General features: G+C 41.7%; 1 protein-coding gene across 1 annotated transcript in view; it reads left to right on the top strand.

Annotated features, from left to right (window-relative positions):
- Positions 1–15439, top strand: part of SORBS1 (sorbin and SH3 domain containing 1) — a 194427-nt gene that overhangs the window by 41151 nt on the left and 137837 nt on the right. Inside the window, exon 2 of the mRNA XM_018564475.1 lies at positions 10926–11007. The gene's annotated coding sequence lies outside the window, so the exon portion shown is untranslated. The remainder of the gene's footprint in view (positions 1–10925; positions 11008–15439) is intronic.

The raw sequence follows: 15439 nt of genomic DNA, 5'->3' as shown, positions 1-15439 counted from the left end.
GTCTGCACTCCTCTCGTCCTTGTTTTGTGTGGATGGGCACACGAGTGCTTGATGATATTGCATTTTAGAATCTTTGTGAAAAAAGCTGAGTTTTTTTTGCAACAAACCTTTGCAAAAGTACTCGAACTGTGAGATAGAGATACTCAGAACCCATTCAAGTGAATGCTTTAAATTCTGCTAAGGTGCCCATAACAGTTGTCATTATAATGGTACAGTAAGCTGGTTTAGGTTGCTCAAATTCTGGCCAATCTCTGTTTAACGTGGGTAAGGGAATTGATTGTGTATGGCTAGCCTTCGTGTTTGCAGATAATTGTGTCCTGCTGGCAATGCATATCTCCCTCAGATACTGTATAATCCCAATGAACAGTTCACAAGCTGAATGACTGTGTCTTGCGGGTTTGGCCATACACCTATTTGGCCAAGTCTGGCAAAGGCTCAGTCTTCCAGCTTCATTGGTTGGATCTGGTGCAAACATTCTTTTTAGGTTATACACTACAAAATGTGTTGCGTGGTACTGCTTACTAAATTCAGGCACAATAATTAGTCTGGACAATGCAGCTTCATCCAGAGGGAATGAGGAAGCCACCTGTAGGTTTGTGATTAAATGCTGGGTGTCAGCATTGCACCAGTAGAAATTGCAGATGTGCAACAGTAGAAAATGTGCAACAGTAGAAATGACCAAGATATTCAAGATGTTATAGAAAACCACTATGACACCTTCTATATCATTCCTGAGCCCACGTTTTTGATAATATCGGATTGGAATCACTTTTAACTATTCCAGTTATACTTTGTGACAACTCTACACTTAGCATAATCCTATTGACTGATAAAATCTAAAGGTCCTCCTCTTCATTTTACCAGCAAATGTACACTGGATACTTCAGTGACTGGTTCATATCAATCCACCAGTGGGAGCTTGATACATGCTGCATGCATGAAGGTCCTTGGTAGGGCTGCAACAACTAATCGACATAATCGATTATAATCGATTATTGAAAAAGTTGTCAATTTTTTCAATAATCGATTTTGAAAATAATCGTTAGCTGCAGCTCTAGTCCTTGGTGTTATCGTGCTTCTGGCCGTCATGTACTAAGTAAGGAAAAGCAGAGCCTGGTGAATTTCCCAGGCACAATGACATGTGACTCATCTGCTGTCCTTCCAAATATTTTGAGACTTGAATCACATAAATTCCCCAAAATTGTAAAATTCCTTGTGTAATACAGAACAAGCAATGATTTGCAGGAATTTGCTGGCATTTCCAGGCATGCTGTGTTGTGATATCAAATGCAAATTCATCTTTTCACAGGCCTCCAATTTTGGAATTTTTATGTACATAAAATCCTGAAGTCCTTTATTTCATGAAGAACTCTGGTCAAATAAAGTCTTAACCCTTGCAGTGGGCCTAACCCTGCACTACAAGGGTTAAGTGCTTGCTTTGCCTAGGGAGCTAAAATAACAGAAATACACAATCCTGGCTGGCTCCTATGCCATTTCCTTCAGCCTCATTCCTCCTCCACTCCAGCGGTCTAAGGTCCTGTGAGTCATCATGTCCTTTACAGTGTATAGGATGCGAGGACACCAAAGGACACTCCCTCACTGGAGAGGGGCTGAAGGGATTGGTCTAGGAGCTAGCCAAGATTACAGTTCCAATGTTATTTTAGCTCCCTTGACAAAACAACCCTTGCAGTGCGTGGGCAGCCCGGAGTTCTTCTTTAACTCTGCTCATGAGAAGTCCCTATATCATGTTCACATTGCACTTTGTAGAACAGCTCAGTTCATCTTATTGCTTTACCTTAGTAAATAAACCTACTTTTATTGCCTCCTTTCCAAAGGTTTGTTTTCTTTCTAACTTATCGAACTCTGCCCAGTTCTGCATCATTTTTCAGGTGTCTTGCCATTGAAGGTTCCTATGTCTGGATATTTAATGGACAGTCAATCCGAAATGTAATTAAACTTAGGGAGCGGAGACTGTGAGGACCTAGGAGTCCATTGCTTGCATTGATTTTTGTCCAGCAACAGCAAAAAGCGAGGAATTTGTGTCCCCTGTTAGTCGTCACTGTAGCTTTTTATGACCATTTACAGGAGACCAGAACTGAGCAGGTGAAAGTTTTGGGAGATAAAGTTGCTCTGAGCAGTCATGTCACATACCTCGTCACATAGATCTGTCTCGAGAGGTGTCGGGGACTGGGACAGTAAGTCTACACTCCTCAGAAAGGAGAGACATCTGAGAACTGTTAAGTATGGATGATGTGTAGCTGATGATTTGGAGAGAATACACATAGTGAGCATACCTATCGGAAGGAAGCAGAAGTAGAACTGACATCTAGATGGGGTATAAAAACCATGAGGAGTGTGGAAAGTACATTTTATTCCTCTGCACATAGTAGACTGAGAGAACCATTTAAATTTTTAGTGCATAGATTTTACATTGCAAGGAGGTTGTCCTATTTTGCTACAGGCCCATTCACAGAACATCTCACCCTGTCACAGCTGTTCTTCATCAGCATTTATGTAATCTGCTCATTGCTTGAATTGTTTTCATTTTTGAATATGTGATCTTAAACCATTCTGTCAAGGTGTGGATAGTTGCTGCTGAGTCTGCATCTGGAGAGGAATAGGTGGAGTAGCTGCATGGACTGACTGCCGTACATCTGATTTTACTACTGAATGACATATTTGTGGTTACTCTGTAGAAGAGTAATGATAATATGCACATTAACCCCCAGAAGTTAAAATTCACCTTCCGGCAAAACTTTGTATCTTGTTTAGAATAGAGCTGGGAATGGTTAGAGCTTCTTTCATGTTTTTATTGCCATCCATGTCTCTGTTAGGAAGATTGAAGTGACATTAAAGTCAACATGTTAAAAGATATTTCATATGCTGATTAAATCACTTACAATGGCTGCTGCAACTTTAAAAGTTTTAGCTACCTGAAGAATCAACTGGCCACCTGAACACTGGCCTTGATATCTTGTTTTAGGGGGGCTCCTTTCCTTTGCAGGGTCCTATGGAGCCACCCTTGTGTATGCTAGTAAGCTGCATGCATCTCCACAAACACAGGCACAGCAATGGAAGACACTCGCCTCCTCCCCACGCTCTTCATTCCTCCTCCCTTCTCCAAACTAGTATATGGACAGATGCTGGAGACTGTGCTGTGCTTTGTGTTCTTGTACTGGACAGGAAGTTCAGGGAAGCTGAGCTGAGAGAGTCAGAGCCAGCTGCTTGGAAACCTGATGACTGTAAAAGCGGTCCTTAGACTGTTTGCATTTCAAGTCATGGGTGGCTCTACCAACACCACTCGGCTTGACAAGCCTTTATTGAATTTGAAGAAGCCTGGCCGAGAAAAAGTCCACTTAACGTGACGGCAGTGTGTAAGCTGCACTCACTGTACGTGTATTCTGGCAGCTGCAGGTGCCGGCTGTCAGAATACAATAGCTGGCAGTGGAGATGTTTAGTGTGATTACTCTCATTCAGCCAACTGGGCCAAAGTACATGGATGGAGGAATTTCCCTTCCTAGCTATTGTAATCTAACAGCTAGTGCCCATGGCTGTCAGTATACCCAAACTGTTATCCTAGCTGATTGGCTGTCATCACTGTTTAGCTGACAATTTTTCACCTGGCTCCTTTCAAAAGTGAGATTTAACGTTGGTCAAGCTGGGTGGTGCCAACAGGACCACGCATGATCCAGTTTTGGCCAGTTCAGCAGCAATCTTCCGTAATTTGATCAGTTTATGGCTAGCTTTACTCAATAGGCCATATTATATTTCTGTTTATCTTGGTGGATAAGCCACACTGGATGTAGTGGCAGCTACCTGTCAATTACCGACATAGCTTATTCCCAAAATCTGATCATTACTACCACTATAAAGCTGGCACACTGTTTCCGATGTCCTTTCCTAGATAATAAAGTGTATTATGTCTGCCAGAAGGCAGCAGACTGCTCCAAGTTAATGATTTAACTAACAAAATAGATTTTAGACATATTGCCAGTTTTTCAATGCATTGTGGAAGATAAAGGTAGCAGGAGTCCATGCTGTGTGCAGGCAGGTGGCAGACTGGATCCGTGTGTACTGAGCATATGGTCCAACTGTGTTTGTTATTAATTCAAAGCAACTAGGTCCTGGCCTTGGATTCTGACCTCTGAACCCAAGCTGTATCTGTAAATGTTTTTGGAACTGAACAAATCTACCTGAATTTACATCCTCGCCTTTTATTTTTTTATTTGTTAAAGAGCAGGTATATATAGAAAAATCAACGTTTGTTAGACTATCACTTTTATAGAAGGAGCTGGTGCAAAAAATATTGCCAGAACAGTGGCTGCAGCCAATAGGCAATCATTGAATGTTTACTCACTCTAGTGACTGATCAACAAATCTCTGTATTTATTACAATAATAAGGAAGCAGAAGCTTGTAACAAAAATAAAAAATTACTTTAAGGTAAACAATTCATTTACTGTTTGTACGCGCGTGTGTTTATGTGTATTTGTATATATGTTGTGAGATTTAGCTTCCAATGGTAGTACATTAAGGACGGAATCCAGCTTCTTTGCCCACTTTTATTATTTCAAACATAAAAGTCCACACAGGGGTTTCACTCACAGGGGTCTTCAAACACAGTACAGCAAAATTAATGTTTTTCCAAGTCTCACCGACTTCAGGTTGTCACAAAAAAACCTCTCTCAAATAGGCTGCATCCCACAGACTTGCCACACAGGCTGGTTCCAGGATGGAGTCCTCCTGACTCCTGGACAGACACCTCCCTTGTCTTCCAGCTGGAACCCTGAACTTGAACCAGCATTCTCTTCATAAAGGGCTGTGCACAGGTGCACCATCATTCGGTGCTGGTCACCACTAAAGCCCGGACCCAGGAGTAGAGATTTCTTCCCTCCCAGTTCACTTAGAAATCTCCCGGCTCCAAGATCCCAACTATAATCCAGAAAACCCGGAAAGTATTGTAAAGCCAGCTCTTTCCTGGTAAAAGTACTTTCCTGGAACCGCTCAGCCCCTCTTGCTGGGAGTCCTGGGTGACTTGGATGCCACATTATACCGTGGTATTGCCACGCAATGCCACATAATGTATATATTTTTGTGTATATATATTTTTGTGTGTATGTATTTATAATCTCATCGATCCTGCCTATATGCGTCCAGAGCAAAGCTGGCTAGGTATTACATTTATGTATCGTGTGGAGAAATTGGCCAACAATTGGCATATACGTGATAAAAATGTCAATACACAGTATATCCAGATACTGCTATCCAGAGTGCTACTATGATAGTATATTTGTTCATAGTACTCTTGTCTGTTGTGTTTTGCACAAGCCAAAACCCCAGCTCAGGCTGCAAGTTTTAAATGTTTCACCATAAACCGTAATACTGACGTAGGGCTGTCGCCTAACGTTTTATTTGAACCCCTTCAAAGGAAGTGCTTCTTCCCCTCTTTGGAAAGGTTCTGCCACCTTCTAGGTTTTTCTGACTGCAGCAGGTTTTTATACCTTTGACATAACCAGATTTAGCAATGGCTGCTTGGGATAATAGCCTTCAGAATTGTTTATAGCAGGTGTCATGGACTCGGATACAGCTGCATGGGCCGCTTGTGTTTATAGTTGCGTCACTGATTTTGGGACAATGCTGCTTTGATCCTGTTGGTGGCGCTGTGTCATATAATAACATCAACATCTAAAAGAAATAGTGCCATTCCCTGTTCTCTTTGGAACAGCACAAATTAGTCAGGGACAGATCAGGGAACAGCGTGTTCTGCTCTATATAGTCTGCTAAATGTAGTTTGGCAATAATTGCACTTTGGCTCATTATGTTTTTTTCAAACAACATTTACTTGTCTGGATCTTTATAGTCAGTTATTCCAGAGGTGTTTGTCATTTCTTTTGTTCCTAAAGAAGACCATGCGGAGCAGAAAGTGAAAGGTATAAGGTTTCTGCTTAGATTCAAGCCTTGTCTTTCCTCTGCCATTCTAGATTGCTCGGTTTGCTGCTCCACTCCATTTGCATTCTTCTGCCATATTAGGTCATCTTGGTAAACCTTTCAGTAGATTACTTGATGAACTTCACTGGTGCAGTTGAAAGCCCAGTGTTAATTTCACAGGATTTATAAACTCTGCTGATGTTCAAACAATCCACAGAGCAAGTGCACTGACATGACAGCTCTGTTCAAAACAAGCCTTGTTTGCTTCCTTTTGTGTTAAAGCTGCTTCCATCTTCCAGGGCTCTGCTGGCACTGCACTGTGAGTGGCAAGTGCATTTATTACTGTCGATGGGGAGAGACCGATAACAACATACATTTCATTGTAATGGGCTGTATCCTGCTCTACTGAAGAGGATGATTTGTGTGTCCATTAATTACAGATTATATAACTTGAACTAATGGTTAAAGGAGAATGCCAAGCAAAACACTGGAATCAGTCATAAAAAGCTGTAATGATTTTTCAAATGTGCCTCCACTTAAACTACTTCAGTTGCCGCTGCTGCACTGACATGCATTTGCCCCGCTGTTCACCACTGCCCCAACGTGCTCTGCGCTGACTTTCACTGACTTGCAATGCTCTACCCCACTTGCCACCACTGCACCGACATGCAGTACCCTTCTGTTTGCCACTGCACCAACGCACACTACCCCAATCACCACCACTGCACAGTTGTGCACTCCTGCACTCACCACCACTGCACCAATGCTCACTCCCCCACTCACCACCACTGTACCCATGCGCATTTCTGCACTTGCCAATACTTCATCGCTTTCTGCCACTGGACCAACGTACACTACTCCACTCGCCACCACTGCACAGACAGGCACTTGGTCACTTGACATAACTGCACCAACGTGCACTTTTCCGCTTTCTGCCACCGCACTGAAACACACTTCGGCATCTAGAGACAGCATTGATACTACCACCCCCACTACACCAGAGAACACTTCCGTATGCATCCTATTCAACAAACGGGTACAGTTGTACTAGTAACTTCATTATTGTGTCTACTTTATGCATTTAATGCATGTTTGGCTGTAAATGATCCGATTCATGTCTCGTTCATGTGATAGAAATGTTTGGCTTAACTACTTCAAAGCAGGGTCCATCCTGTCCTTGGCCGGTGTACAGCTATGTGGCTAGAAGATATTCACAAGAGATGGAGTTTACTGACAGAAGAGAAACAGAAATGTCTTTGAATTTAACAAGGGTTTAGGCAATTCCCCACTCTTTCCAAAACTAAAATAAATCCTTGGCTTTAGATATAATTTTAGAAGCAGTATGGTACTTTTGAAGCTTTTATGTAAGTTCAAGGGCACCATTATGCCCCAGTCATAGAGTCACAAAGTTTGGGTCAAACTTAGAAAAATAGCAAACCATTATAGAAATTTGGTGCGATTCAAAAGTCTAAAAACGTACCTGTCAATTGCAAACAGTGCTTTTGTATTCAAGTCATATGTCCTGGAGCACCGGTGACCTGTACCGGAGTGACTGATGACAGTGACCACAATGCAGAACTACTACAGGTCACATTACCTGGCTTATCTGCTTCAGGTCAGAGCCTCATGGGACCTGCTGTTCCAAGTTGACAGGTATGCTTTAACACTTAAAGGGTGATTAAACCCTCACGTCTTTTTGCATATATCTACTGCTAGCAAGCAGTAGATATATGCAAAAACTTTTTTTTTTAAACCTTTTGAAACAGGTTTAAACTTACATGTGTCTTTGCCGCGCACTTCAGTCCGAACATCTGAAGAGTCTCAGGCGCCCGCCAGGGATCTCGGGGTGGGCACATGCGCAGTTCAGATGTTCAGCCGGGAGACGAGGAAAGATACAAGGTAAGTCTATGGAACAACGTGCACCCGCACAGACTCCGTGGGACATCAGAGAAGAGGAGGACAGACGAGTCAGCGCTGGATCGGAGACCCACACTAGCGCTGGAGGGACAGCTGAAAAGGACAGTAAAGAAGAAGATGAAGGAATAAAGAGGCATCATGTAAGGTAAATCCTGATCCTAACATTGGGGGGGGAAATAGCCTTTAATGTCACTTTAAAGACCCTCTACACTTCCTTTTTAATTGTTTTCTGAAGCAGGCCTAAATTTTGCGTTCAGGTCATCTTTAACACTACATCTACAAGGCTTTATCTTGTAAAAGTGATTGTGATTTTAGCCTTGTTACATTATCCTTTGACTTGTCTTTTCAGATGTTTTGGGTGTAAAAGTTATTTGTGGTTCAGCTCTGTAATAAATAAGGCTATTGAAATCTAATTACACATTATTGAAAACCACATAATAAGCAAACTGGGAAATTAAAATATTACATTTGTCCAAGCTTTTAATTTTGTGTCAAATGCAATGCACTACTGCGTTGCCAACAAATTCATTTTCTTCACAGAGCATTTTCAATGGAATACTACAATGCTTATTTTGGAATTGGTAAGACTCATAATGAGTGCAATCTTGAATTTGAGTTAAATGTGAACTTTTCTATAATTCAGGTTGTCCTAGTTGCCAATGATGCATTGATTTCTTAATTGCGCCACTACGATCAATAAATTACCCCAATACGTGGCCATTGTGCTCAGTGAACACTCTGCTGTTGAATGTACACTATCATTAAAATAGTCTATTAAGCCTTCCAAGCAAAGCAATTACTTTATGACTGAAAGGGCTTCATTTATGAAGAAAATATTTATTACCAAACCACTAAAATGTGATCATAATTTAGAGCAATCTGGGATGCCTTTTACATAAATAATAAGGCTTCAGTCTGGGAGTGTCAGACATTCCACCATGGTGCAGCAGTACGGATATCTTGTATCACGTGTCGCGTGAGCGCCCTGAAATGGGGGCATACAGCAAGAACTGGCTTTGTAGGGGATGAGAAGACATTTCTACAAGATTTGACTCTGTAGCATAAGTTGAATCTGCCCCTTGGAGACAAAAATGAATTAATCTATCCTTTAAGCATTCAGAAAGCAATGTATTAATAAGACCGAGCCTCTGGTTCTGTTGCACATTACTGATATTTTTCTCAAGTTTTCTAAAACTGCAACTTTAAGCTGAACTCTAGACAGACATAAAAGACACAAAATAATGCAGTTCTGTAATCATTAATTCACAAATAAATGTATTTTTTTTTACATGCAAGTGGTGTAGGTATGTGATTTTTACTTTGCAAGTGAAAATAACACAAATCAGGCAGAGAGATACCTTCTTACTTCCTGTTGTCTACAGGACTGGAGAAGTGAAGGGACGTTTTCCCAATAGGATACAGATGACAAAAAAAATTGACAGGGTTTCTCCTCATTCATTAGGCCCCTTTCACACATACATCTGATTCCCCATAGAACAACATGGATCCGGTAATTCCTTTTTTTTTTTCTCCATCGCGAGATGGAGGAAAAAACTGGGTAGATGTAACAATGATGACATCCGTTCCTATCAGCAGGGGTCCATGCACACATCCCCTCCTGATCAAACCGCGTGAAAGGTGTCGTACTCTGTCCAAAATTGAAACAAAAACAAAATAGTAGACATGTAGACAATGGAATTTACTTATATACCTGTACAGCAACAGCCTCAGCCAGCCTGTCATTGATTTTGTACAGGCCGGCTTTACGCCGCTTTATGGTGCACCTGTCACTCCTGGCCAGGGAAATACGCAGAGATGTACGTTGTACGGCCTTCTTTCAGCAATGTGCAAGGGGCCTACATCTAAAGTGTTAAAGTAGATTAAATGTCCATTTACAACTTGTCTCTAACACTTCCCCTTACAAACTGATGTTTAAAAGAAGTGGTTAATTTGCTTAAATTCTTGCCACAAGTGGGACTGGCTCACTCCTTTCTTCAGTTGGCCATTCCTTACAGCTTACAGCTTGGTTACATCCACAGCCAGGGAGGGATCTGTGTTGGCAGACGCACAGGTTGGCTAACTCTGCCTGGGCAGAGATAACATAGATATACGATGGGTCCACTTTAAATACATCAGATTTACCTGTACGACATATTGTACAATCACATTTGTGCATGGTACTACTGTGCAGTCACAAGATGCGATTAGGGTTGTGCCAAGTACTAGCTTAAAGAAATCCAAATATTAAATTAGTCAATAAAGAACCTAATTATACTTGCTATGTTTTACTTAAAGAAAATCTGCGAAATGTGAGGCAAGATAATGGTGATGCAAAGGATACTGAGACACTGGAGAAATTCAGGCTTCTGCTGCCATGTAATCAGCAGTGGAAAAATCTAATGGTTTGACCTCTTTTATATCAGTTTTTGACACTTTGCAGAAACCTGCAGTAAAGCTATGTGAAGTCAGTACTCTGCTTGCTCATGTGAGCTTGGTGGCTGCATATAATTACTCAACATGGAGCCAAAAAATGACATTTGCATTACATGGAAACATTAATGTAGACATTAATCGGGCTCAGTGGAAAGATGTTGCTTTGTCTGACTAGCAAATTGCTGCATGCTGTATTGGTTTCTTCTCTTGATGGATATCCTTTGAGTTGAGTTTTTGTTTACCGGGAATTGTAATAAGTGCTGTACAAGTATGCTGTTATCCGTACACAATATTTCTTTACATACAGCAGATGAAGAATTGACTTCTTAGCATAAAGCTACAGAATTGAACACAAATGTAATCTTTCAAAGACCAACAGATTCCATAGATTTTACAAGCCTGTGAGAGACAAAAAGACAATTTTCCAGGCTGAATAAAAGAGTCCTTGTGTTCTGAAGCAGCCAATATGTATAGAATGACTTCTAAATTAAAAGGTATCATTTGTATTAAATGTGGTTGTTGGCTAGTGCAGTATTCATCACACATGCAGTGTTTTTGTCTGGCTCTGTGTTTGTATATTTTGAAGCGTTTTTTGACCAGGTTGGAAATGATATGAAACTAAACAATGTTTTTTGTGTTTTTTTACAGATATTTGTGATGTAGGGATTCTGATAAAGAACAGAAGAAACAAAGATACATTTATGCAACTTTAGTGCTGTGAAGAAACAAAGTGAGTATATATCTTTTAAAACATTTAAAGTTGACTTACAATCAGATATACATTTTCATGTTGAAGGCATAGTCCACATTTTACAAAAAAAATAATAAATTCACCTACATTGATTAAGAAAACCTGCAATGGATCTGGGAATCATGGGTCCAAAGCCCAAAGGGTCTGGGAATCATGGGTCCAAAGCCCAAACTCCTGCAGACTATTTCCCCAACCCTCTGTTATGGAAGAAGTAATCAATGGACTAAGAGTATGGTGATGTCAACACACTTGTGCTCCGCTGAGATCTACGATGGAAGATGGGACTTGTAATCACAGATCATGTGAATGGATCTGTGAATGAATGACATGACTGTGCAGGTGGAGCCACACACAGCTGCGTCATTTTCAAATATATAAAGCAGCCTGCGGGGGGAAGAACCCTCGCAATTTAGGTAAGTCCTTTGATTTCTTTGAAGGGTAAATACCTGGAAGTATTAAACTGACACACTACTTAGCATGTATGCACTTAAAAAACTAGGTTTACCTTTCTGACCATATTTAGGGTGTTACGTGAAGCAGAACACATTCCCTGGCCTCCCATCCTTGGACTGCCCGTCCAAGGATGCAGAAAGAGAGTCCTCAATCTCTTTCTGCATCATCTGTTATAAATGAACAGGAATCCTCTATACTGAGTGTTCCTGTTCATTCATAACTTGAGGACAGAGTATGTTTACTATATCCACAATCATGAATGAACAAGAGATGATGTAGATTACTTCCCATTCATTCATAATTGAGGACATGGTAAACATAATCTGTCGCTGAGTGTTTGTACCGCTCTCCATCCTGGATCGGTGGAAGCCGGCCGGCGGTGCGGGAGAGGAGTCAGCAGTCAGAACGAGATCTTGGATTGAGAGCTGTCCCCGCCCCCACACCACCGCTCTCCCGATCATACACAGGAGGCTGAGCGGTGTGGTAGGAGAGACACCGGCCACTCAAAGCGTTCTCCTCCCGCACTGCTCGGCCTCCTATGACAGTTTCTCTCCTCCCCGCAGGGACACAGAGCAGCGCCCAGCAGGGAGGAGAGAAAGCAGATGCACCGCTATTTCGGCAGAAAAATTGCACTTTCAGCATTTTTCCAAAAGTGCCATTTTCGGCCGATACGTTTCGGCGGCCAAAATATAGGTGCATCCCTACTGCTAAATATGCAATATACCTATGAATTAAAAAAAACTTTATTTTGCATTATTCTTTTGTTGAATTAATGTGCAATAAAAGAAACCAGTTTATCACATTTGGAATAAAATTCAAGTAGCCAGCGTGAACTTGTTTAAGGGTTTTTGAAAAAAATTAGTTGACTAAGTGATGGCAAGATCTAATGCTGCGGCGGACTATTTTTCAGAATTTTGTACAAATGTTTGAGCAAAATGGCTAGCTTTAGTCAATAACCTACAGTGAAGGTAGCAACCAGTAAGAAAAGGGAAGCAGTCGGAAGAGAGAACATTTTATCAAAATAAAAATAAAAGTGTTTTAGAGTATTGCTGGTTGTCGAACATAATAGAGTTAGATGGTATAAACAGAAAGATGTTGATGTGAATTTTTCTGATCTAATATTTGCTTAGCATTGCCTTTTCCAGCAAGTTCTGAACAGCACATTGTATCTCATTAACGTATCTGAGAGTCTTGCTGCTTCTCCGCTTTATCAGAGCTTTCCTCTAGTGGTTATTTTAGTAATGTCAACAGAGACGTTAAAATATCTGTGACATGATTTGGAGTCTGGAAGATCATGTGGCCAGCTTCTTCACTACTGCGAAGGAGCTGCTTGTCTGCATGTCACCTGCTGAGCATGACGGCTTGGCGCTATGACATAAATAATATGTGCTTTTTATTTCTCAGCTCATTATAGAAAGTGAGGTCATTTTAGTGTGCAAGGGGATTGTGTATACACAAGGCATGCAGACAGATGGAATTCCACATAACATGCTGTAAAATGAATAGTTGTCTGTGTGACATAGGGGCCATGTACTCAAAAAGCTAAACCATTTATTTGTATTACTTATATTTAGCCCATATTTATTTTTGAGTTCAAATGTTGCATTTGTTGTACTGAGAGTATGAATATGCACAACTGTTAAGTTTTGGGTAGACACTGATGGGCTGAACCACCCGCTGTTACTGGGAGCTGGACCTCACAACCTTTCTGCTTCATTTACTATAATCAGAAATAACTGGAGGGATCACAGGCAAGATAGGGATCTGTTTGTAATGGCTATGGCAAGTGGACAGATCTCTGCTTCAATCCTTGTTATCTAGTCAGAAGTGTAATATCCATAGTGGTGAGCTGATCCCCGTGAATATTATGTTAAAGCTGAACTCCAGGCACAACTTTTACTAACTCTTACAGTGGGGCTACCCCAGCACTGCAAGACTGAACTGCTCCTTTTGGTCTAGGGACGAAAATAAAGTTATACTCACCTGATCCTCCGAGCTGGTCGGCTGTCACAGCGCTCCTTCCTACCAGTCCTCTCTACCACTGCAACAATGGTATACCCCTTGGCGTCCTCACGTCCTATACACTGTATAGAACATGTCTCAGGGACCTTAGACCTTTGGTTCTCAACTGGTGGGTCGTGACCCAAAAGTGGGTTGCAACCCCATGTTCAGTGGAACAGCAAAACGTTTTCCTGGCACACTCACAAGCTGCCTTGGCGCGGCTGTGCGGCTTTCACATTTTCTGCAGAAGACGTGTATCCAAACCTCTGTTTTTAACCTCAGGTTGAGACAAGTTTTTTTACATGCTAGCTGGTGAGTGTGCCAGGAAAACGTTTTGCTGTTTTACTGTGTAAAGCCCATTCCGTGTGCACCTTGCTGTAAAGCTGCTGACGAATTGATGAGTGCGTTTGTCATCTGTTTTGGTGCAGTGATGCATGGGGGGTCTCAGCTGGCATTGGGATGTGTGGGATCCCTCATGCACCTCTGTGCCTTTTAAGGGGGGTTGGGCTTCCTCCTGACAAACCTGCACCCAATTTTATTTTCTGCCCCATGTGCTCCAAGATGGAGACTCTGATAGTTTAGAGTTAGGAACGCACTATGAGAGGTGCCTTGGCGCGGCTGTGCGGCTTTCACATTTTCTGCAGAAGACGTGTATCCAAACCTCTGTTGTTAACCTTAATGTGAGACAAGTTTTTTTACATGGTAGCTTGTGAGTATGCCAGGAAAACTTTTTGCTGTTTTACTGTTTAAAGCCCATTCCGTGTACACCTTGCTGTAAAGCTGGTAACGAATTGATGAGTGCGTTTGTCATCTGTTTTGCTTCCCCATGTTCAGTGCGTCCCCGTGTGCCTTCCACTTTTCTAGATGAGAGGCTCCTCAGCCTCCCCCTAGTGCAGCACTGTCAATTTTTGCGCCAAGCAGCTATTCAAAATATGTTCTACAGTGCGATTTAACGCACTGTACCACGCAATAGCACCTACCACATGTTCTGGTGTGAGAAGTGCATTGCATTGGCATTCATTTGAATGGCACCCCAAACGCACCTCCCACCCACAGTTTTATTGCCCGCATCGGAACTCACAGTACCGCAATGCTGCTGCGTTCCATTGCAGTGCAACTTGGGTCCCGACTTAATGACCAAGGACAAAGGTGAGTCCTGAGGTTACACAGGTTGAGAACCACTGCCTTAGACCGCTGCTGCAGAGGGGGAGGCAGGCTGGAAGGATCGGTCTAAGAGCAAGTCGTCTTGGAGGATCAGGTGAGTATAACTCTGTTATTTTCCTCCTAGACCAAAACGAGAAGTTGACCCTTACAGTCCAGGGATTAGCCCCACTGAAAGGGTTAAGAAACCTATTGCCCGGAGTTCTTCTTTAAATGTGTAATGTTGTCCTTTTTAAAACAATTAATGTTCTCTTAAAGGAATAATTTTTTTAAGTCTCTGAAATGGATATGGTTAAAGCCTGAGCTGGTCCTACATGTAGCAGTGTGCTTGAGCGATCAAACTTTCATTGTTGAAATTGCAAAACTTCACAATCAACCACATTCTGGTGGTCATCAAAGTTTGTGAGGGGCAGATTGCTTATTTTCTAGTGATTGCTTGCAATCCTAGATTTGATTCCTGTGTGAAAAGTGGTTGAAATTGAAAATTGCCACAGGTATGCTCATGTTTAGAAAAGGTGGCTAGTGATGCAAAAAAATATCCACACTGATTTTATTCCAAACAAATAAGGACCCTAAAGGTGTCTGGCCAACAATGCAGTGCTGCTGTAGATGACCTGACCTAATACTTGGATTAGGTCATATGATCTGGAATCCTAGTGCCTTGTGATCATTTGGTGGATATGTTTATGCTCATTCTATTGCCCTGAACCAGCCTCCTCAACCTACTTAATACCTGCCAGTGTAACATAAACCTTAAGTAATTCTGATTAGGGCTGCAGCTAACTATTATTTTTTT

The sequence above is a fragment of the Nanorana parkeri genome, unplaced genomic scaffold (assembly GCF_000935625.1).
Source record: "Nanorana parkeri isolate BGI_ZX_2015 unplaced genomic scaffold, ASM93562v1 scaffold753, whole genome shotgun sequence".
In the NCBI taxonomy this organism is placed as follows: domain Eukaryota; kingdom Metazoa; phylum Chordata; class Amphibia; order Anura; family Dicroglossidae; genus Nanorana; species Nanorana parkeri.
Note: the sequence above shows the minus strand (reverse complement) of the source record. Positions and strands in the feature narration are given on the sequence as shown.